This window comes from Peromyscus leucopus, chromosome 15 (assembly GCF_004664715.2).
Source record: "Peromyscus leucopus breed LL Stock chromosome 15, UCI_PerLeu_2.1, whole genome shotgun sequence".
In the NCBI taxonomy this organism is placed as follows: domain Eukaryota; kingdom Metazoa; phylum Chordata; class Mammalia; order Rodentia; family Cricetidae; genus Peromyscus; species Peromyscus leucopus.
This window is the reverse complement of record NC_051076.1, coordinates 39,548,865-39,570,707: the sequence shown is the minus strand read 5'-3', so window position 1 is coordinate 39,570,707 and position 21,843 is coordinate 39,548,865. Positions and strand designations below refer to the sequence as shown.

Here is a 21,843-nt window from a genome sequence, read left to right as displayed (position 1 = left end):
AATCATCCCGTTAGAGCACAGTTTGATAAACACAGGCACAGCAGTCCGGAATTCAGCAATGAAGAACAGACTGTGAGTGGCGAAGGTATTAATTACTCCAGGAGGGAGACAAAATGAACAGGAGAAGCCTCGCTGTTTGCAGACCTGCACTGAGCCCAGTTGGTTAGAAGACAGCACAGCACCTTCCTCCCCCCCACTTCCCCCACCCCCCACCTCCCTAACCCCAGGAACCACTCTGTCTGGCCATTCAGCAAGCTCCCATGCACACCCCCAAGCATTCCATATCGCTGAACACACACTACTTAACGCTTCACTGTAGTAGTTTCCTACACCACCTTGCTACTAGGAAGCACTCACTCAGAGGAACCTGCCCACTTCTTCAGAGTGAGCAAACAGGCCTGCCAGTTCCCCCAGGGATGACAAACAAAGCCAAACTCTCCTCAGTACCCAGACAACTTTCTCCTATTCCTCCCTTGACATGTAGATTGGCTGTTCTTTTCCCACCTGAGCAAGTGGCCACTCTGGCTAGATTTTAGAGTTGTAAAAATTTTGGAGTTGGAGGAAATACTCTTATCATGCCAGCCATCACTGTGAATCAGATTTATAAGCAGCAGCCTAAGGAACAGACAAGCCAGGCCAAGTTAACTTAGCCAGAGGACAGCTCGACATTCATTTCTCCTTTATACCTCAGTGTACGCAGTAAAGATTTTTAAAATTAATCAAACTTAAAAAGGCATACACACACACACACACACACACACACACACACACACACACTTCACTTTGGCCAGTATGCTAAGCGATTAAGCTACTAGTTTGGTGGTGTGGAGTAGACTCAATGTATGAATTTGAGAAAAAATAGTAACTGAATTTCCCCCATGTGACTGATTTTTAAAAAAATGACTTTATGCTTTATTTTATCTTTCATACTTTTCTATGTCTGAACCTTAGTTACAAGTTGTTTACTTACAAATATTACACAGATAGTTTTAAAAACTCTTTTCATCACTCAGAACAATAAATGGACAGTAAATGGAATAACATTTACACTGATGACTGGAAAATATGCAACATTCATTTTTAGATAATCTAGAATAAGGATGTTCTGTCTTCTCCTTTAAGGAGACTGATTGGGTGATTTAGTCAGTGTGAACCCTTTAAACACATCTAACTAAGTGCCAAGAAATACGGTGTGCCTTGAGACCACGTCTGTGCTGTCTCTGCAGACTGGAAGTTGTAAATATGTCCCTGTGGGCATACTGTGTTGTCTTGAGGATTCCACTCCCTCTTTAACTACCGAGTTTTGTTCTGTTTTCTACCCATGATGTACTAGTAATTGCCCTCCAGGGAACGCCCCACCTTTTCCCTAAGACTAAGTTCAGGCACAGCTCCCTGGAATTAGTCTGATAGGCAGAACTGTCTCATGGGAGCCATTTTTAATTCTCAATGAACTCCTCCTCACTCTGCTTTTCAACCAGCTGTCAAACAACAACTATTTTGGAAACTGACCTTGTTTGTAGGAAACATACATTTGATGTTTGGACGGAATGGTAATAATTCTAATTCACCTAATTCAATCAATCATTGTAGAATACCCAAACATTCAAGGTGTAGGACAAGTGTGTCGTGGGGCCAGCAGAGGACAGTGGCACAGAGAGAATGCATTTTCTATCATTTTACCTTTTATAGTTCTGGAAGTCACTCTGTCCTCAAAAACATTGCATCAAATTTAAAACAATGTTGGTGTATGCCTCAGCGGTACCAAGCCACACAATATTATTTAATACACATAGACCACCACAGTCTAAATCCATTTAATAAATTTATCCTGCAGGCTCAGGATCGTGTAACATGAAATAAGAGTTCCAGGTCACAATTCTCTTCTCAGATGAAAGAAATTTTAGAAATGGTCTTCTAGATACTGTGAATGGCAATTCTCTTTGGAAATGAGAAAAAACCTGGTCTTTCGCAGGATTAAGGGGTCTGTAAAGACAAAGTTTGTTTTTGAGGAAAAGGTTCTTAACTTTTGCCTGTGGACCCTGGTAGCAGTCTAATGGAGGGTAGGAACTCCACAATACCCCATGAGGTTAAGTCCATTTGATAAAACTGTGAGATTATAAAGGGAAACAATTATAAAGCAATACAGTACTGTAGCAGACCATAAATATTAAATAATATTAAGTGTGGCATGGTGTCTCTGAAATGCACATTAGCATTGTCCTGAATCTGATGCAATGTTTTTGAGGGCAGAGTGACTCCCAGAACGATGAAGGGTAAAATGACAGAAAATGCGTTCTTCCTGTGCCACTGTCCTCTGCTGGCACCATGATGCACTTGTCCTACCCCTTGACTATGCGGTGTTATACAACAATGGACTGAATTAGGTGAATTAGTGCACTTGTCCTACCCCTTGACTATGTGGTGTTATACAACAATGGATTGAATTGGGTGAATTAGAATCACTGTCATTCCCTCCCAATAGCAAACGTATGTTTATTTCCTCAACCTTTGTGCATGAGCTAGAAGGCCGCAATGAACGCGTGAGCCAAATGCGTAAGGTGTCAGTGCCCCTTCCTTTTGCAGATGAGGAAGTTGGCTGACTGTAACTAAGCCGTAGCCTAAGAGACATGGGCAGAACATGGAGAGACGCACACAGTGACTTTCCACTTCATGACCGGTCAGGAAAGCAGGAGGGCAGGAGGGAGGAAGTGAAGGAGCTCCTGAGATCGGCAGTGCCATGACTCACAGCACAGCCAGGAGTAATCTCACGGCCTCTGAAGAATGGCCCCTCCTCTGACATGTTGGCCAGCCTAAGCCCCTCAGACTGACTCTAATTCGTTTTGAACTAAGGCTCTTTTATGGGAAGAGAATTTATGAAAATGGCTAATGGACTTAAGAAAAAAATGTGCTTTTTTTTTTTTAGCTTTGAGAACTATGTGAGTCAATATTTCAATAATATTGTTTTTGTCAGGGTGGGAAGAGTCCATCACTTTGTTTACGATCACCAGCTGTTCCCTAAGATGCTAGTGATTGAAAAAGATGCCAGGGGGTGACTTTTAGATTAAAAAACAAATTGTCAGATTGAAAAAGCACATCCTGGCTGTAGGACTCTCAGAAAGATCCTCTTTTTTATTATTGTTTTATTACCAGTTGTCTCAGACATAACATGATTTTGGTTTGTTTTTTTTTTTTTTTTTTTTTTTTTTTTATGGTACTAGGGATGGACTCCAGAACCTAACACATGTTAGGCAAGCACATTTCTGCTAACTTCCAACCCTGTACCATAGAATTCCTTCCGTTCAATCAAATCCTAGAATGTCTTAGCAGATACACCAATACTCTGAGAGCTAGGTATGATGGCACACATCTGTAATCCCAACACCAAGAAACTGAGGTCTAGGGTGGTCTAAATAGTGAGTTCTAGCCCAAAATGACCGTCTTAAAATAATGATGATGATGATGATGATGATGATAATAATAATAATAACATTTTTAAATTTTTCCTCAGAAACTGGAGAGGCGAACAAATGGCTGATGATGTGCTAAGTGAGACCTAAGGGCTTCATTAGGGAACCAGCAGGAACTGGGAAGGAGGCCAGCGGTTTAACACTCAGAACTCAAACCAACTTCAGCAGCAATCCCACCAATTAGGACATGAAGAAAACAGATTCCAGAAGGTTGCCTCTTGGAACAGGTAGGAAGTCGTTGAGATCCGATGAAGTGTAGAAAGAGGTCTAACAGGGATAGGGAGAGGCATGGACTCCAACAGGGGTTTGAAAAGAACAAAGGCTCATTCCCGCCTACCAGAAACCCAGCCAAAGTGGGACACACCCTGCCAATTACTCAATTACCTGAGTCCTAAAAGTTTCTGGATTTCTATGTATTTTTATTTGAGGTGTTTCTGTTTAGGTTTCTATCTTGTTTGGGTTTTTGCTTTACTCAATGCACTATTTTATTTTCAAGGCTTTCAACTTCTTTCTTTCTCCCTCCCTTTATCACTCCTCTTCTCTTTTTGTCTCCTTCCTTCCCTCCCTTCCTTCTTTCTCTCTTTCTTTTCCCCCTCCTCTCTTCCCCTTTTCTTCTTCCCTTCCTTCCTCTCCGTTTTGGAAAAGGAAAATCAACAAAAACAAAAACCGAAGACACACACATTCTAAAATCAACTCTGTAGCGTCTTCACAGTTATCATCTACAGCCACAGCGAAATCACACAGCCGGGCAGTGGTTGCGTTTTCCACTCTCATCCTCAGAATCTGAAGAGGCTCTCACTCAATGCTGCAGCATCTAAGGTCTTGGGTCACCTTACACCCCTACTCCTGGAAGTGACTTGGCTTCCTTCTCACACTCCAGGATCTCACCCACCTACACTCTCTTAGGTTAGGACTGCCCTGCATGTGACTAAAGAGGCAGCCTTTCTCCTCCTGGACAGACCTGGCACACATGGCTCTGAATGGGAGATCCTTACCTCTACAGGGACTTTACTCTGATGGCAAAAACTTTCTTTCCTGAATCATCAAACATCACCTTCGATCAGATTACTGATTGGCAAAGCTGTTATAGTCTCCACCAGTCTTTGCTCCTTCTAGAAAAGGACCCTTTGTTTGCTGTACCCAGATCTGAACTGTCCTCTGGCTTCAGGCACTGCCATCCACCTCCACTTTCTCCTCTAGTCTGCCTCCATCAGTTTCCACTGAGACTGGCCTGGTGAAGATCAGGAACGACCCCACCTTCCCTAACACAGAGGTCAGTTCTGCACCTTCATCCTACTCAGCCTTTGTTTCCTCTGGAGCAACCATCCTTCCTGGGTTTCCATGTTATTATCCCAAACCTCTGGTTTCCCATCTAATTTTGTGGTTGTGTCTTTGCAGGTTCCTTTACCAATGCTGTTCTCGGCCAGGAGCCAGTGTGAGCCATGCTATCCTCACTCTATTCACTTCCTACACATTGCCTCTCACCCCTCACATCTTCCTATGTTGACCATTTCACCATTTGTCATTGACAAGAGAGAGGTATCACTACAGACAATGCAAAGGAGAGGGGAAGTTCTCTGTAACTATTATAAACTTTTACATATTTTAAATTTAAATCTCTGCTTATTGCTAGCTCAGAAAATCAATACTAAATAACAGATTATAATAACCACTTAATAGTTTTAAATTAACTTTTTTTATTTTGATATTTATTTCTTTAGTTTGGGTACTAGAGCCTTGCATCGGCTTAGCAAACCTACTACCACTGAGCTATGTCCTGGCTCTATTGTGTTACTACTCACTTGACTCATGACCTCACTAAGTTGAACTCACTCTGTAGACAAGCCGTGAATATGTAATCTACCTGTGTAGGATCGTAGACCTATGCCTATACTCTTGGTTTAAAGACACATTTTTAAATTATAGTTTTTGCTATAACAAATCTTTCTGAAATGTGTTGGCTGCAACTTCTGAGAATCAAGACTCTACTAATACTTAAGAAGGTATTATTTGGACATGTACATTGTACACTGAAAGTCAATGGACTACAAAAATGTCAGGTTTTAATCTTTAATCTGTGATCATGAACTAAGCCAATTTTAAAATTATCTTCTTTATAATAGTTGAAGGAAAGGAGGTAGAAACCTATTTGAGATCATGGTAAATGTAGTAACTGATGGTTATTAAGAGATCATAATTATAGATGAGAGTCTACACAAAATGATCTATACCATTCTGCATGTGTACATCTTGATGCCCTCCCCCAAGTTGATTTTCTATAAATTTTGACATAATTGCTCTAAATTATTTCTCTCAATTTTTCTCATAATATCACATCAAATACAGGTTTTAAAAAAATCCACAAAATCTATTGCCTTTTTGTTTTCATAAATAAATAACAGAACCTAAAAATGTAAGACATGGTTTTTCTACCCCTAGACTACCCCAGGCAAGCAGCATCTTCTGGAATTACAGATACATTAATCCAACAAAGAATTATTTTTCAAACTGGGTTTAACAACCAGTTTGCTACCTATGGACTACACTCGAGTTGCTTATCTCGTCAAAGATGTGGGCACGAAGTGTGGGGCAAACAGGAAGTGTGCCAATTCACTGCCTGAAATTCAGAAGCTGTTTGCTGACCTAATGTTTGTTGAGGCAGGAGTTACACCCAGCATGCAGGCCTCAGCTATTGCGTATTACTTATGATCAAGCCATACATATGCATATGCGTACCAAGACGAGTTTATAATTGGTTTATAGGTCCTGAGAGAGAGAGCTTCTGTCGTCTTTACTGTAAGCTTCTGGATTGCTAGGGAAAGTAAACTTTTTGTTTTGTTCTGCAAAGGATGAATGTAAATGCTTTATACTAACTGTCTGGCACAACCAGGGGTGGAAAGAACCTTAAGACTCCCAATAGTCTTAGAAACCCCTCTGTTTTCAACCTGGATGAATCCTTTGGTTAAATAAGCATTTTTTATCCTGATTCATAAAAATCATTCTTTAACACGTCTATTTCATAGTTTTGATAAAATATCATACATGTTATTTTCTTTGAAGCCGTATGTACCTGTATAAAATACTAAGTAGTTCAAAAACCCTGAAATTATAAATCAGAAACAAATTTCTCAATCATTCTGAGTATTAGTGCAATATCCTCTCAATCAGTAACCAAGTTACAAGGGCAGGACAATGGATCTGCTGTGGGACTGCACTTCCAGACAATGTACTTTTCTGAGCCTTCCCTTACGATTCTTCAGTTAACCCCAGAAGGAGGAGGCTGACAACCATAAATACAGCACATCAAAAACCAGGGAATAGAAACAAATCAGTAGGTCTGATGAAATATACGAAGTAGGGATGGATGCCATGGACACGGACTTGGACAGAGAAGCTATTGAATTGTTTCCCAAATTTCTCTTTTCACATTAGTAAATTTAGATAGCAGTAACTGCTCTGCTAATTCATAGTTATTACCAAAAAAATGGAATTTACTATTAATTTTGTTGCTTTTTTTTCCTTTGTTGCTTTTTTTTTCTTTTTTTTTTTTTTCTTTTTCAGTATTGGGGACTGAGTCTACAGTTTAGTGAATGCTTGAAGGGCAAATGATCCCCAGGGAGCTACATCCCTGCCCCACACACTTTTTTTTTTTTTTTTTTTTTTTTTACTTTTAAAACCATTTTAGACAGGATCTCATTAAGTTTCTCAGGTTGGCCTTGAACCTAATGTGTAGCCCAGGCATGCCTTGAACTTGTTAACCTCCTGTGTCGCTTTCCAAGCAGCTGGGATGACATGCCTGTGCTACCGGCCTCAGCTATGAATGAAGTTCTTATATAGTCTTTCTAGAAACCACACAGCACCATAAAAATAGAAGATAATAATAAAACTCGTATTTTTTTCAAACAAAATGATCAGAAAATAGCTCATAAGTAGAAACAAAACCAATAAGAAAATGTAAGTTGAGTCTTGTAGACCTGAGTTCTCTATATTTGAGAAGAATGCTGGTATTGGACCTACTAGGGACCCTTGAGTGCTAATTTAAAACCAACACTTGCCTAAAATTCCTAAATTTGCCTATAGACTCCAGGGCGAAGCAAAAGAGTAGAAGACTAAGGAAATGAAATGCAAATTGTTCCCAGTTACATGTGCTAATGAGCAGGAAGAAAGAGGAGGGCTGTCCATTATCTTTTCATCCCAGCTCACTCACAGGTGTTTGCAGAGTGTCTCTAAAGACATCTGAATTAATTAAGCGATTAAACTGGTTGTGCAGCTTTTCAAAACTGATTATGGTCAGCACTGAGTTATTTACATTTGTTTGAGAAAAGAAGGAAACTGTATTCAAGAGGGCTGTGCGTGTGCATTAAAAGACACCAACAGGCCAGGCGGTGGTGGCGCACGCCTTTAATCCCAGCACTCAGGAGGCAGAGCCAGGCGGATCGCTGTGAGTTCGAGGCCAGCCTGGTCTACCAAGTGAGCTCCAGGAAAGGCGCAAAACTACGCAGAGAAACCCTGTCTCGAAAAACCAAAAAAAAAAAAAAAAAAAAAAAAGTCACCAACAGTAAAACAGTAACTGAGGCCATATATATATTAAGAGCATCAAAAACCATGCTGCAGCCCCACTCCCAACACACACACACACACACACACACACACACACACACACACACACACACACAGGTAATGGCATCCAAAGACAAGAAGACTATCTTCCCTGCCTGCTGCCTTCTCTGAAAGAACCCCAGAACCATTATCAGTTCCCCAGCTCTTTGTTGCCCCAGTAGTCAAGAGGTAGATGATGATGAGTTGGTCAATGCTTAAGCTCATTCTGCATTCTCATTATTGACAAACATGGGCATTCTTTTTACAAAACTTTTTTATTAGTAATCATCACATAACCAGCTCTTACCCTTTGTTCTACTTTTTCTACATTAAGCAAGTCTGGATGTCTCCAGAGCTGTGAGAGATGCTACAGAAGCTCTGGGAATCTTCTCAGAATTTTCTTGTATTTCCTCAATTTTGGTGAACTATGAGTCTATGAGAATATGATTTGCTTTCATGTTCTTGTGCATTCCCACACATTGTGGAAGTCCCGTGAAACACTGAAACCAAACCCCTAAAAGATGAGTCTATAGGATTTCTATCTCTACTTCTGCATTTCATCTGGATTGTTAAGACCTTTGACATTCTTCAGAATCTATGAGGATTCCATATGATCTCTGAAGATGTCAACTATGCTAAAAGTCAAAGCTGAAAAAAAAATGTTCAAGTCACATTGAAAGATGCAAACATTCTGAACATTTGTCAAACTTCTTTAAGAAAAAGATGTAATTATAAATACGGTAGCACTCTTCCTGTAGTGGTTGTCTGAATGACTGGATTTTCTCCTTATTCTGTATTGTTATTCATAGCATCCAATCTTATCATAGTCAAACTCTAGTACCTCAAATTGATGGATATGAATAGATATATGTCTTAAAAGCAAAATGGCAAAGAGTAACTAGTACTCTGTGACATTTTGCTAAATATTTGGAGGCTCCTCGACATACTGAATTATTTTTATTCCTATTTTACAGCTAAAAAAACCAATATATGGAGATTAAGTAACTAGGTGGCTTATGATCTCATCAATTGAAAGTTGTGGAAATTTTGTTAAAGTCTAGAAATGTACTTTTAAGACTGAATCATAATGAGCTATACAAACATTACTATAATGGTTTTAGATTAAATATTACTTATAATATGGAAAATTATAATCAATCTAAATAACTTATGATTGGTCAATTCAACATATTCACAAAATGAACATAGCTCATGGAAAGAGCCATAGTCTTTCATTGCTACATGATATCAGACTCCTAGTAGAGACCCATAATATTTGCTTAAAAATATGGATGAATATAGTCACAATTATAAAAAATGTTTTAATAGAATCATGTAAATCAGAAGAAAGTGCCATAGAAAATGGCACCAAATTCAAACTCTCGGATTTGTGAGTCTACGAGTGAGACTATATATTATTTAGGAAAAATGTGTAAAAGTTTAAATTAATGCAAATACATGGGTTCTTTTTCTATGTGCTAATATATGCTGGATAACCAACAAATACTAAAAGAGTAAATAAAAAGATGAAAGTCATTTCAAAGATGAAACTCCTTAGAGGAGAATAAGTTTTTTTTTCTTTTGTTCTTTGCAATTTTCTATTTTTTAACAAGATTTTGATAGTGGGTATGAATTACTTTAGTAATAGGTAATAATATTAAAACTCATGATCAATCTGGGAAATACAATTCAGAATGTTAGAATAAATGTAGAATATACAGATATACTACATGATCCAATAAAAAAAAAACTTCAATATTTCTCTGTTATGGTTTTATGGCTAAATAAAAAGATTCATCAGAAGTCACAAAAAAATGACAGGTCTAATATTTATTTCTTGGCTGATTATTACTGGGGTTGAGTACAGAATCTAGGTCACTTGCTTTCTAGGCCAGTGGATACTCATGGCCCTAAGGTGCTTAGAATTCCTAAATATTAGTGAACAAATGCAAGTGTGGACACTATATTAACAGCAAGGCAGGTCTACACTTACAAGTGGAGTAGTTTGCTGCTTAACTTTGATGTATTATCCAGAAACCCAAAGTTCTAGGAAATAGTCATTCCTTTGGCAAATGTGTGTGTGCATTGGAAGAGCATCCATACATTATCCTAGGAGGATTCCCAGAGTTCTCAAAATGTTTGTGATGGAGTCAGTGACCAGAGGGGGGTAAAAGAAATATGATGGGGTAGGGTGGGAGATGTGGCGGTAAATGGAAGGGGAGGAAAAGGAACTTCGAGAGTTCTGTCTTCCTCTTTTTTTTTTTTTTTTTTTTTTTTTTTTTTTTTTATTCCTGGAACATGTTTATTAAGATGCAAACCATCAGTTTCAGGATTCTGCTTTCTAAGTAACATCACAAGGAAAGACAAGTGTTGAAAACAGACTAAATGACCTCTGTGGCATGAACTCTACCAGGGGCTAAGACATGTGTCTCATAATTTTATTTTCCCCTATTTAGAAATAAATATGAAATGCTATAAAAAAAATAACTTATGCTGTTAAAATGAAAGTTTCTCTTCCCATAAAATATGTTTCCCTTAGAGGGAAGTTTGTAAAACTTTGAGAAAAGGCCGATTAAATACTTCTCTATGCATTTTGTAATTACTGCTTAATTTAAAATTTAACTCTTCCTAAGCTCAATAAAAACAAAGATCCAACTTCATTGGCAAGGTCTCAGTATACTTGGGATATAATTTCAGACTCCATGGGTTTATTTCATTAAAATTCTCTGTGAATCTCTTTGACGGCAACTTCAAATGTATCCAACAAACAGAAACAAAACAAAATATCCCTCCCCCCCTTTCCCAAATTAGAATTTTAAATATAACATTAGAATCCACCATTCTAAGTGGCGGGTCTCTAACACTCTCCACCCCCTTCACAGAAAGCAGTTTAAATCATCACCCAAAAGCAGGAGCTTTTAAATTTCTTAACCTAGTTTTTAAAGTGATGGAATATATATTTAAGACCGAAATCATTCAAGTTGTAAAAGACTTAGATAGGTTAAGTCACCGTTATTTCAAAACTAAATGCCTTTCCCCCTTCCTCCTTTTGAACCCCAATTCTAAAATAGTATTCACACTCAGAACTCAAGGGTGCAACTTGATAAAGTATTTTCAAGAAAAGTTTTGACTTGTTCTCCTGTCAGGACAGAGAAGTTACCCAAAGACTAAGGAAATAGCAATCCTTGCTAGCTCCCGGTTAGATTTTCAGTATTGTCCGTCGCATAACACAGCAACACATTAGATACCCAGAAATTCTCTGCATACGTCACTAATATAACTCTTTTTTTTAACAATTAAAATTTAAATGAGTCACCAAACTGCCCCTAAGGATCTCCACTGTCAAGCTACATGCAACTCAAGTCCAGGAGCCTGGAATCATTGGGTGGCATCACGTGGAACACAAAGACGCGCCAACTCACTTCTCTATAAATACTACATTTCCCAGCACCCGCTGAAGGCAACAGTTTCTCACTTGATTCCAAACTGCCCTTAGACCCAGGAAAGCACATCCTCATCAGTAAGAAGGGCGCTGAAGCCTGTTCCGTGAGTCTTTCCCAAAGGCAGAGGAGTGAAAGCAGTGAGGTTTTATCGCGCGTGGCTGCCTTCCTCCTCCGGTAGCTGCGGGCAGATAGCTAGGGAGAGCGCGAGAGGGAACAGGCAGGGAGAGTAAATGCTTACAGTTCCCAGAGTTCAGAGAGAATCCTCGGGCTTCTCCGTGCCTCTAACTTTCTGTCAGTCAGGATCCCCCTCACAGTTCCGACTTCAACAAAGTCTTTTCCCACTAGTAGGAGGGGCTAAGAAGTGGGCTGGTCTCAATGACTCTGTTAAGGTGGAATTCAAGCCAGGGCGAGCTCTCCTGGTGGAGCCTAACATCCTACATGTACGTGTTTAGTTTCCAGAATCGGACCTTTAAATCCATAAAACGCGCCTTAAAAATGTGTGACCTAACTGGTCCTAGATAGTGTGTGTGTGTGTGTGTGTGTGTGTGTGTGTGTGTGTGTGTGTGTGTGTGAGCGCGTGTGCTTGCCTTTAAGAAGTCACCACTTCCTCTTTTTTCCAAAAGATTAAGAATTAAGTTGAAAAGATAATGAACTACATTGAGCATTTTTAAAGTCTTTACAAAGCTAAGTTCCAAACAAACACCACATATGAAATATATACATTTTTGAGATGAACGATGTTGGACCACTTTAAAAATCCAACCTGCTCAAGCTTTCCTCCCCCAACTCAAAACCTCTGAATTGTTTAAGAAAAGATACACCTATGTTCAGACTTAGAAACAATAACCAATCAGGCAAAATTCCAAGTTTGCAATACAATTTGAAGTATCTATAACTTTGAACAACTTTGATGTGAAGAAAGTGCAGGCATTGCGCCCCTTGCTTGCTGGTAGCTCACACCTGTAATTCTAGCGCTTGGGAGGCACAAACAGAAGAGGCTGTGAGTTCAAGGTCAGCCGAAGTTACAAATTGACACCATATCTCAAAGCAAGCAAACATCATGAGAATCCACGAAACACCATTATCCTAAGTACCCTGCACAGGAAGCCTGTCACATCTGCCGTATCAGCGATGGTCACTATCTTGTCCCTTCCTCCCGAAAACTCCTAGTTAATATCTTCAATGTTTTTAAGAAGTACTCTTTTTTTCTTTTCTGAACTCTCAGTTTGCTTTCTAGTGCCAGGATAAAACTTTTTGACAGAAAGCAACCTGTGGGGAAAGGGTTTACTTAGTGTACATGTCCCAGTCCTAGTCCATCCTGAAGTCAGAAACCTGATTTCAAAGCAGGTATCAAGGCAGAATGCATTTTAATTCTCATTTCATAATTATTTGTTTTTGTTCCAGGAGACAGGGTCTCATGCAGCCTAGGCTGGATTCAAACTGACTTTGAACTCCTAATTCTACCTCTACCTCCCTTGGGTCATAGGCACATGCCACCATGCCTAGCAATTCATACCATTACAGTTTTTAAATGCTCCTTTTTCAGTCACAAGTAAAGCAAATATAAAAGGCAAATCCTGAATCCTATCACAAAATGCAAGTTTATGCGGTATAAGCAGAAAGATTCACAAAGTTAGAATAAATATTGCAGTCCACCACAGAAAATATGACTGCCGCTAAATCATATTCAAGAACTTTTGACAAACAGTAGGATTAGAAACTAGTTTGCCCTGATTCCTTCTACCTACTTGAAGCAATAATTCCACAAGCTGCTTTCTGCTCTCCAAGATTCCCTTTAAATTTCTTGCAGCAAATGTCTGTCCAATTTTAGTGACTCTGTCACAATGGGCACAGACCCCATTACTCAGCTCAGAGAAGGACTTCCAGGCACTCTGCGAGGTTTTGAAAATATTTATGCCGTTGGAATTTAAATGCACTGACTGACGACAGTGTGCAGTCTAAACCCATGTCCTCTGTGTTGAGGCAATTCTGAGTAGGAAGAATAATTGCTGAGTAAATTTCCAATGTTTCTCAAGTAGCTGAACCCTGAGAGATGTCAGCCAAGGGTTTGCCTTTAGCATGTTGGCTGTCTAGGGCTAAGATAATAATAGCATTCTTACATGTGTGTTTCTAAAGCCACTGCTTACAACCTCAAGAACACTTTATATTTGCACTTTCAAATACATGATCAGGCCTTGGCAGCTACTTTGAAAAATCTTTCTTCATCCTTCAAGCACATGCCATTTTTCTTCTTCTGTTAGAAACACAACAAAACAAGTAATTTTATCTTTACCCAAATTACAGAGATAGTCGAATACCGGGACTTCATTTCATTTAATTTATCATATGACTTTAAATTCCGCAGTTTGTTTTTATAGGTGAAGTAAAATTGAGATAACTTCCAATAAAAATATTTTTTAAAACCGCTTTTTTTAAAAAAAAAAAATGGTGGGTTATGGGACAATCCTTCACTCTTAGCACCCCAGAGACAGGGGCAGAGACGGGCGGATCTCAGTGAGTTGAAAATCAGTCTGGTCTACATCAGTAATTCTAGCCCATCCGGTTTACATAGTGAGAGCCAGTCTCACAGAAAGAGAAAGAGAGAGAGGCGGGAGGGGATAGGGAAAAAGAAAACCTAGGCTGTCCAGAAGGTTCAGTGGGTAAAAGTGCTTACCACGCAAGCTTGATGACCTGAGTTTGATCCTTGGATCGCACACTGTAGTGGGAAGAGAGAACTAACTGACCCCTGAGAGTTGTCCTCTTACCTCTGCAGACACACATGTACACACACAATTACTGTTATTATTACTACTACTATAATTGTTATAAATTTAATACAATAAACACAATTTTAATAATAATAAATATAATTTAAACATATAAAAATAAGCAAAGAAACATTTACTTAATGAAAGAACCATATTTGCTCCAAATTAGCTAAATGAGGGGCTGGGGAGATGACCCACTTGCTAAAGTATTTGCCAAGGCAGTGTGAGGATACTGGTCCTGGTCCCTAGCACCTGCATTCATGGCGATTCATTTTTACAAACACAGAAATGGGGAAAGTAGAGATATGCAGATCCCTGGGGCTAGCTGGCCAGCTAATCCAGTTGAACTGGTCAACTACAAGTTCAGTAAGAGATCCTTCTTCAAAGTAGTAACAGTAATGATGATGGTGATAATAAGATCGAGGGCCAGTAGAAATGACTCAACAGTACTTGCTGTTCTTCCAGAAAGCTCATGTTAGATTCCCAGAACCCATTTTGAGCAGCAAACAACTGCCTATATCCCAGCTCTGGGGAAACTGATGTCTTTTTCTGGCCTCCATGGCCATCCACACATAGGTGACAGAAATAATAGAAATAACTTTTTAAAAATATATAATGTGGAAAGTGACCAAGGAAGGCAGTGGATATTCATCTTTGGCCTCCAGGCATACACCTGTAACACACCTGAACATATATACACACAAACACTTATATACACATAAACACATATACATATACAATGCTCCTGTGAACACACATGCGCACATGTGCTCACACCCCCACACAAAATTAACAAAAACAAACTATTTTGTTCCTTTAGGTGGACCCATTAAGAAAAGCCTTGATAGCTCAAGCAACTAAAATATCTCTTAATACACTACTACATTAGTTAAACTTTATGATTCAATTGGTACAGGGTAAAGGATGCTCAGATGGTTGGGGAAACATTTTTTCTGAGTGGATCCCTGGGGTATTACTGGCAGAGATTAACCTTTAAATCATAGACAATCCTCTTTAGTCTATGGGGGCAAAGAAATAAAGCAAAATAGCATTCCAGGAGGTACTGGAGAGAAAGTAAACAGAATAGACAAGGTCCATGTTTTCATGGACCTACATCCTGGATGGTGAGAGGGCAGAGAACCCTCAGAGACTTCTGAAGCTATTGTGTCCCAGAAAAACCTCTCTAAGGATGTGGCATTTTGGCTGAGGTTTGGAAGATGAAACCAAATATGGGAGGAATGTTCCACACAAAAGAACCAGAAAGTACGCACATTAAAACGTAGATTGGCCTGTGAAATTTGAAAGACACACATGAGAGATCCAGTTCTTGGGCCTTGAGTAGCAAGCATTAAAATGAACAAAGAGAAAAGTGTTATTTATTTGCGGAGCTATTTACCATGCAAAGAAACCATGAGGCACAAAGAAACCCACTGCCAGAGTTTTATTAGGGGAGGGTAAAGAGGGAGCGTGCAATAGGCTTATTAGAAACGAACACTGTGGAAGAAAGGGGGCGGGGAAACTGCTGGAATCTACTTTTATGGGTCCTCCCCCCCCCAACCCTCCACCCCCGCCCCATGTGCATTTGGGCTTACGTAGCTACACCACGCATACCCATAGATTATGCAATCACATGGTGTATGTATTACATAGGACATAAGGCCCTGAGGTGACTAAGCATTCTGCCTCACAGATGGACAGCACATGCGAGGCCATGTAGCTAGGGAGTGGCTAGGGTTTCCAACAAAAAGAGTGCTAAATTGGAAAGCCAGTGGGGACCCTGGAGCTAGGGTTGGAATTTGGGGGTAAATGGAAACAATAAAATTAGAAGTCAAAACTAAGGGAGTGCAAAGGAGTTTCCTCCAGTATACAGCAGAGTTTATGGGGAGAGGAGTCGGAGGCAATTTTAGAAACGTACATTGGAGGTCAGGTCTCTAAAAAGTTTTGACAGACGTCTATTTTCAGACCTAGAATGAGATGCTCTAGATAATCCAAAATGTTCTGCTTGGAATTTGGAAGCTGCTGATTGGCAGCGTTGGTCTCATTGAGCTTCTGCACAGACGACCGTTGCTAAACTCCCTGACAGCAGATTAGATGGGAATCAGCCAGTGACGTTAAAAAGGAGCACAGTCAAGCAGGCCCCGTGCACCGGGACCTGAATGGGAGGAGGCCCATCAGGGTGGAGTAGACACGTAGGCACGGAATACTAGATTGAAACTAAATTAACTGCAACTCCATCCGTGGAAGTCAGTTTATATAAGACCCACATTTTGGACTCAATTTAGACTTAGAGACTTGATGTTTCATACATGCGTAGTGCCTATTTAACACAATATGTATGACGTAAGGTTTTGTTTGTTTGTTTTTGGTGTGTTGAGACAGTGTCCTGTAGTTGAGACTGACCTTGAACCCCCATCCTCCCAGCTCCACATTGCAAGTCCTGGAATCACAAACATGCACCACACACCCTTCTCAGGACTTAGGATTTTTATCTTCAAAATGCTGTTTGCATTGAAAAACTATGCCCAAACAAGTAGAGTTTAATCTTAGTTGGAATCAGTTTTGTCATCTGAAAATTATGGGGAAAAAAAAAAAAACTGGGGAGGGAGGCTATCTGGCATGACAAACCATGTTGTTTTTTTTTAAAAAAAATACCCTTTCTAAGACTATTAGGTACTTACTACCATTACCTTTATAGCTCAAAACAAAACAAGATACAACAGCCAAAGACAATTTAAAAGTTGGCACAGAAAAAGTTATTGCTTGAACTTTATGACTTTTAATATATATATAATAAAAATAAAATAAAAAATATATATGACTTTGATATATATATATATATATAATATATATATATATATATATATCTCAAAAGAGTTTTACATTGCAGTTTAAAACACACATTGAAGAGAACCCAGAAGCAAGGCCATGGTTTATCTTGCAAGAGTAAGATCCTGTCTCAGAGGCCTCTCCTAGTCCTTTAGAAGCAGGGTTTGAGAGTTGATGGCACAGTGGATGAGATGGCTTGCTATTGAAGCAAGAAGATCTGACTACAGATCCCAGCACCCTAACAAACCACGTGTGGTCTCCCATCCCCCAAATCTCAGTGCTTTAGAAGACAGAGACAGAAAAATTGCTGCAGTTTCCTGGCTGCCAGCACAGCTAAAAACAAACAAAAAGGAAACCCACAAGCTCCAGGTCCAGGGAGAGACTATGCTTCAAAGGAATAAGACAGAGGGTGATGGAGGAGGACAATTATCTAGCATACCCACCCCCTCATTGTAAGAAGTTAATGGACATAATGTTACAAGATTAAATTATCACCTGGCACAAAAGCCATGAGTGAGACCTGGAGTTCAATCCCTGGTAGCTGGCAGTGAGAATCTATAGGGTTTGTGCTCTTTATGAACAAGGCACGTATCCTACATTCTGTCAGACACTCCACCCCAATGCAGGTGCCCAGAGGGGCATGGCTGAACTGGAGAAAGGTAACAGATCTTCTAGGTAGAATGTGGGGACTTGAACTCAGAGCAAGTCCACTCAACAAACCGACTAGAAATGGCTACAACAAGGGCAGGTTTCAGAGGAGACAGCAGCATGCTTCTCTCCGGTTGAGGAACAGCTTGTCCTTATCAATCAAGAAAGTGACAGGTGGTGATATTTTTGTTTTCCCCACCATTATTTTGTCACTGGAACACTCTCAAGAGTTTTTATTAAGAGCATGACACTTGAGTCGGGAGACATGGCTCTGTGGCTAAGAGGCCTTCCCAAGGACCTGGGTTCAGTTCCCAGCATCCCCATGGTGGCTCACAGCTGCCTGTAACTCCAGTTCCAGGAGATCCAATACCTCTGCTAGCCTTCATGGCACATGCATAATGCATCCATGCTTGCAGGCAAACACACACATAAAATAAATCCAAAAAAGAAAATTCAACACAAATAATATGACCCTCATCAACCTACTGAATACTGATGTAATGAGAAACTGAGGAAGTGAACACAGGGTTATTTTGCCCATTCTATCATCAGAACACATTCCTCTAAACTTCAAAACTCAAGAGCCTTCAGAGCCAGGTCCACAGTTACAGCAGGTACTTTCAAGATGCTGGGATGCTTCATCACTTCACTGCTACATTGTTAGGCGTGTAGTTTTTATTCTGAGTGGAGGCAGACCCCGACTGGGTCCAGTCCAGCAAGGAGGGCAATCAAGACACATAAAGTTTCCAGAATTTAAATCTGCCATGTATCCATGAGGGACCAGGCACACATCAAGAAATTGACAATTGGTAAATGGGTTAAGTGTTCTCTAGAGTCATCATCTCACTGGATGGACCTCAAGGGTGTTCGCAAAGCTTGTCTTGCTTTTGCTCAGGAGCACCATAGATGCTTAGATGGGGACCCGGCAACTGGTGGGTCCTTCTCCAGCATCCTTCTCCAGCTGTCTGAGGAGGCTGTGCCTTAGGGCAGTGAGGGCTGATTGGACTTTAGCAAGGAAGGTTGATAATCCAATTTAAGGATGCATCAGTGAACCCAATATTTCTATGAACAATCTCATTTTTTTAAAAAGAAATTTATGTCCTTCAAAAGGCACGTTCATTGAAAAGGTGGTGAGAAAACTAACCAACTGCTTCTTGCTCTCTTCTCCTGTTACTGGCAAATGACTAGGAAAGCAATCACTTCCCTAAATCACACCAAGCTTTGTCCTACCTCTTCATCAACAAGGTAATTCAAGGCACTATGGACATAGCTTAGCACACCATGATTGGAGTGTGTGTGTGTGTGTGTGTGTGTGTGTGTGTGTGTGTTTGCTGTATGACAAAACAAGGCCCTTCAGGACCAAGCTCTTCATATTCCTTGAGTTCCAGTAGCTTCAAATGGAAAGCTCAGCATCCTGTATTATCCCTTGTACAATCTCAAAAATCTATCCTGCCACCCAGCGTAGGCTGGCTGGGCCCTCCTACGTCTGTTATCAATAGACTTTCTAACCGATTTGACCACAGGTCATTCTGATCTGGGCAATTCCTCCATTGGGGTTCCTGCTTCCCAAATGACTCCAAGTTGTAAGATGTTGACAATAAAAACAAATTAGCACAACTCTCTATTATTTTATAGTTTGGATAATTTGAATCAACAACTCCTATCAACTAATTGAAAATGGAACATGATGATGAGTCAACACCCCAAAGCCCAGGGACCCCCTCCTCTGTGTGTGACATACAACGTGCTTTCCTCTACTGCTTCCTTCCTGTTGTGCAGCTAAACCACGTTCTCTGATTTCGATTAAACGGTCTTTTTAAAGATAAGGCACTGGGCTTGCAGTCTTATCACAATTAACATAATCTGATACGCTACTGCTTCTCCTTTGTGGTCTTTGAAAGACCTTTTAAGACTACAACATGCCAGCACTGACTGAAGACAGCTGGGCTCTCCAGTCATCTCTGAAAAGCGTATTGTAGTCAAATGACTGAACCTGGGAGGAGCAGAAGGCACATTTTAACAGGTGACTGGAGTGGAGGAAACCACAGCAGAGAGCAGACCAGCCACATCCTACAGGGACGGTGTTAAAACAGGGAAACCAATATAATCGAGTAGAAACAGCCTTAGCATGCACAGACTCTGGGACCTGAAACATGCAGCTTGTACAAACCAGAGGAGGAGGAGAAGGAAGAAGAGGTCTAATAATCCTTGTTTATAAACGTATTTTGAATTCATATAACGATCATCTTGGGGCCCCTTATCTTGAAATCAAGAAATAAAGAAAGGGATGAGCAGTAAACAGAAGGAAATGGCTTTAATTTACAGCATCTTACATATTTAGAGAAGAGGGTGGCCCTTGAAGTCACCTTAAGAAAACACTCATGCCTGACATCATAGTACATGCCTTTAGTCCCAGCATCCAGGAAGCAGACACAGGAGGATTTCTGTGAGTTTGAGAACAGCCAGGACTACATAGAGAGACTGTCTCAAAAACAAACAAGCAGAAGACGAGAAGAGGAAATATTCTTTCTATAAGTGAGGGACTAAAGCATGGTTTGTACAGTGATCTACATACATTCCATTCCAAAACTCTTTATTGTATTTACTTATGTGTGTGGTGGGGCTAGGGGGTGATGACAACGTATGTCAAAGCATGTGTGTGGAGACCAGTGGAAAATGTGTGGGAGTAGGTTGTCTACTTCCACAAGGTGGGTTCTGGGACTTGAACTCAGGTCCTCAAGCTTGGCAGCAGAAGTCTTTACCCACTGAGCCATCATACTATCTCATTCTGTTACTTTTAAGTGGACATTAAAACATCTAAAAATTGCAATAAATATTAAACTTTACTTCTTCCTTAAATTAGATGCTGTGATGGTAAATGTAATTATCAATATGATTTATGATTGGGTTCAGAAACGCCTAAGGCATTAGTGGAATAGACATTTGGTATGTTCAAGAGAACAGTTCCTATGAGGGAAAGGCCTACCATGAGTGTGGGCAGCATTATCCCATAAGCTGTAGTCTCAGACTGAATAAAAAAAAGGAAATTAAGAAAACCACTTGAGTGCTGGCATCTTCCTTTCTCTGCTTCCTTTTTCCTGATATGATGTAAATAGATGTCACATGTTGTCACCAGCAGGGACACACTGCCACAAGTGCCCCCTCCATGATAGACTCTATCTCCTCAATCTGTAAGCCAAGATAAACCTACCTTCCTTAAGGGGCTTGGTATGTATTTATTTGCACCAAGGGGCGGGGGAGGAGACTGATGCTATCCCGAATTCCTTAATGTAATTAAGATCATAGGCTAATCATCTTATGAATGACTTTTCTCTTTGTTATCCCATCTCTACTGAGACTGGAGCTTCTCCTGCACAGCATTTCCTAAATCACCTTTTCTCCCTTCTTCTATTTCTAAGGCCATCACTCTACTCCCTGACTCCATTGCTGGGAAGGGTTATTATTAGCTGTCCATTGCTATGACACATACCTGAAGGAACAGCTTTTTAATTGTTCTAATTATCATTTGATTGTTTATAGGTGTTGTGCCTACACGTGTGTTGTTGGCACACCACTTGGACACCTGGTGCCCAAGGAGGCCAGAGGAGGGTGTCAAGAATTGGATCCCCTGAGAGCAGAGTTGCAGCTGGCTGTAAACAGCCATGGGGGTGCTAAGAATTGAACCTATGTCCTCCGGAAGAGCAAGGCAGTGCTCTTACCTCTGAACCATCTATCGGCCCAAGAGAAAGAATTTAAAAGAAAGAGGGTTTCATTTTTCAGTCCACAGTCAGTTGGCTCCATTGTCTCTGTGGTGAGGCAGAACTTTATGGTGGAAGGGTGCAGTGGATCAGAGCTATCACTTACTACGGTAGCCAGGAAGCAGAGAAAGAGAGAGGAAGGAAGGGAGGGAGGGAGGGAGGGAGGGAGGGAGGGAGGGAGGGAGGGAGGGAGGGAGGAGAGACAGGGACAGAGAAAGACAGATAAGGAGGATGAGATAAGGAATAATAGTGCTGTCCCAACGATGCTGTCAGATTATGAGTCCATTTATTAAAGTGGAACCATCATGTTCTGCTCACCTTTTACTAACACCTT

At 40.3% G+C, this 21,843-nt stretch overlaps 1 protein-coding gene across 3 annotated transcripts in view; it reads right to left on the bottom strand.

Moving 5' to 3' along the window:
• Window positions 1–21,843, bottom strand: part of Pla2g4a (phospholipase A2 group IVA) — a 277,980-nt gene that overhangs the window by 131,833 nt on the left and 124,304 nt on the right. The window contains exon 1 of one of the 3 annotated variants that reach the window (XM_028874723.2): window positions 11,748–11,862. The exons of 1 other annotated variant lie outside the window; for it this stretch is intronic. The gene's annotated coding sequence lies outside the window, so the exon portion shown is untranslated. Of the gene's footprint in view, window positions 1–11,541; window positions 11,561–11,747; window positions 11,863–21,843 lie in introns of those variants that run through there. One more of the 3 variants, XM_037211339.1, reaches the window with a different exon arrangement.